Source organism: Temnothorax americanus, unplaced genomic scaffold, assembly GCF_048541705.1.
Source record: "Temnothorax americanus isolate GAGA-0224 unplaced genomic scaffold, ASM4854170v1 Scaffold35, whole genome shotgun sequence".
Classification (NCBI taxonomy): Eukaryota; Metazoa; Arthropoda; class Insecta; order Hymenoptera; family Formicidae; genus Temnothorax; species Temnothorax americanus.
Window position 1 is genome coordinate 6,297 of NW_027509496.1, and position 3,704 is coordinate 10,000.

Sequence of the window (3,704 nt, forward strand, 5' to 3'; positions counted from 1 at the left end):
CAACGGTGTCTCGCGTGCTGATTCAATTCTCTTCTTGATGCCGCCTGAATGTTTGCACGGCCCTCGTCATGGACGGATTCGGTAAGCATTGTGTGGAAGAACACCAGTTACCTGTTAGTGTGTTACAAGCCCAGTCTGTGCAATCTTCACACAAAAAAAACCGAGTCACCCATTACGATTCCGCCACACCATAGGATACAGAGGCATCTTCGTAGATGCTAAACTTTTCACACTGGACGACCGACTCCATCTTATCATCGCCAATAACGCCGACAAATTTTCCATACCGTCCGTAATCTATCGATGGAGCGGTACGTACATAGACGTCGTCACCCAGGTGATGACAATCGGCGCGATATCGGTCACTACGTTCGAGCACCGGCGATCGACGATCATCGTATTTAGAGCAAAACCGAGAATCCGTGGATCGGTTCCGAGGTATATGAATTCAAAGACAGCAACAAAGTGAGGATACAGTTCTTATCCACCGCACGTCCGACCTCGGTGTATCACTACGTTCATGGGGACTTCAACTTTATACTGATAATAAATGACTTAGGACCAAGCAACGTGCTCTGCTGGGACGGGAGTGAATTGCTGGATTGGTTCAGTTTCCCTGACATCGCAACTTCACCGAAAATTTCCACATGAACGGCTCTATGATAAAAGTACTTGACAAGTGGCTTCAGATCTACCAAGATGTCACGATATTTGGTGATCTGCACGTTCAGAACATTAAGGTCGGGAACGCAACGGTGCTCTTCATGGATGACGTCCCGGTAAACGTGAGCGACATGTTCGATCAATATTGGACCAAATCCACCGATCAGACGATCACTGAAAAAATCACTTTAAAAACTGGCCTCACTATCGACGAACCCAGTACGTCTAAAACTAAATAAAACAGTTTGCCAGTGAAGTCATCAAACAGATATTAGACAACTCTCCATTATGCCCGTTCTAGACTGGAGTATCGGTATAGTAGTGTTGGGCGAAATATATTTGCAAGTAATGGATCCCCTTAAGTATATGTATATTTTCCTGTGAAAATATGTATTCAAAAATAATTATTTGCAAATATATTTCAACCAATATTAGGACGTACATTGGGATGCAATTATCCAGATGTGATTAAAGCAAATGCTCCGAAAATAATTTCGTAATTGAAGCGAGTATAGATATTGATACTGCATCTACAGCGATAATTTAAGTTTATTAAATGTGCAATGAAATAAATTAAAGTTTTATAGCGTGTTGCAATTACATTTAATTTATTATTAGAAACCTTTGATTGCAGTCAATAATTCTTGATCTTTATTTAAATTTTTACATTATAATTAAACAGTACTTTATATGGTTATCATTTCTATAAAACTATATATATATATATATAATGGCTTCAAAATCTTCAGATAAGAACCCGATTTTTAATTGATTTTCTCATAATCGATTCATTTTACTCCGATTAATCGATTCGTAAATTCTTCTTTGCTAAAATTAATCGATTATGAAAATCGATCTTTTTTAACGCGATGTCGCATATTGCTCGGGCTGCGCGCCCCTCCCAACATGCTCACGCACGCGCGCGGGCGGCAACCCTACGCCTCGTCGCCTGGGACGCAACACGGTCGGCGCCTATTGCGCGCATTCACACCGGCCTACGCAGAACGCGCGGCCTGACCTATCGCAATATAAAAGCCGTAGATGGGCTGCATCTACACAATTTTTTTTCTCTCTCTCTCTCTTTTTCGTTCAACTTCCAACAAAGTTAATATGGATAAAGTAGAAAAATGTTATGTACATGTTATATACAACACATATTATAACTAAAATGCGGACAAGATTTAAAAAAAAAGGGATAGGGGAGACCGGGGCTAAGCCGACACTATTTTTTTAAAGGCAATTTTTAATATTTAATTAAAATTTTTAGGCAAATTTTTTTAATGGTATATATTTAAAGAGTGTTTCTTCAGGCACAAAATTGATTCAGGAAGTTTTGCTGTACGTCGCTTTGTTTTGCCGCCAGGAAAGGAAAAGTGACGCGAAGACAAATTTTCAAATTGAAATATGCCGGGGTAAACTCGACACTTTGCCTGATCGACACAATTTGATCTGGAACTTATTTTTTATTGTCTGAAACTAAATATACATTTGTTTATTGTGTATTTAGAAAGTACAAAAATTTGGAATTAAGTAAAACAATCATTGGAAATAATGAGAACAAAAATTTTTGAACATTAAATTATTTTCTTCTGAACTTATGTCTGAAAAACAATTTATGTAAGTAAATTCGCGATTACACGTGCGCACACATTTGTCATGGGCCATATGCTGCATTACAAGCATCGTTTATTATTGGGAACCAATAAAACAACGTGTCGACTTAGCCCCTGTCGACTTAGCCCCGAACGTCGTTTTTTACTTTTGTTACTCCAAAAATGTAAAAATTTTGAAAATATGCAAAAATTATTATCGGATTCGTATAAAGCATCGAATTTCCCATCAAAATTACTTACCCGGTAGATTCGCAAGAGTAAAGCTCGATGAAAGAGTAGACATTTTCGAGAGATCAGAAAAATTACTTTTTACTATCAAAAACGCTTATGTCGCGTTAAAAATTACACTATAACTCAGAATGTTACCAAATTCCGTTGATAATACTGGCACATAAAGACGCATTTAAATTGGCAAAAAGCCTAGTGTCAAGTTTGCCCCGTTGTCGGCTTAGCCCCGGTCTCCCCTAATGCTTCAAATGGGAAATTATTTGGCTATTGTAGACCATCTTCACTATTTAATAAAAACTGTTTCCAAAGATAAACATTTTCTAACTTCCTGGGATTTAAAAGGAGAGGATAAAATGAATTACTCTGCAGGGGAAAAAATGTGTTTTTCATCTGTAATCAGTCATTTAAAACAAATCGCTAATACTAACGGCACAATTGCTTACTTAAATATAATGAATTTCGTAATACTATCTTTCCTAGATGAATTTACACCTTTACGTATTCGAGTTTATTATATGTGGTACTCAGTCTTTTTTCTAAGAATATGGCGAGCATGGATAAAAAGAAACAAGCGTTATATTATAAAAGACAATTTTTTAACTAGTAACTGTTACCTGTGTATAGAATTAAATGCACATAATTTAATCAAATTAATTACATTGTTTAAAAAGAACAGCCAAACTCTGATACCTGAAATGTTTCGCCCGACAATTTTTAGCAGCCAAATGTGCGAAAAACTTTTTCGGACAGCTCGATCTATGACTTCCACTTATTTTCTACTGTCATTAATTTTAGTATAAAAGATTTAATTTATCGTATTGATAGGATTAAACAGATAGATGCTATAACAAATGATCTTTCAACGATATTTAAATTTCCAGAGAAGACAAAAAAACCTCAAAAATTCAAAATGTTGTTACACATGAAGTCCTACAAAATTTAAATATCAAAGAAATTGTCGAGGAGGCTTTAAAAAATGCTATAAAAAATACTGAGGAATTAGGTATGAAAATAGAAAGTGATACAGATTGGAAATTTGTTGATATCCCTTTACAAATGTTAGAAGATGATTATAAATTTGATGATGTAGAACGTGAAATTGATAACGATTGCACTATAAACGCTAGAAGCACAAATACCGAGGATGTTGACAACTTAATTTTATTTGATAATATTCTAACGATTATAAGTTAAAGAATC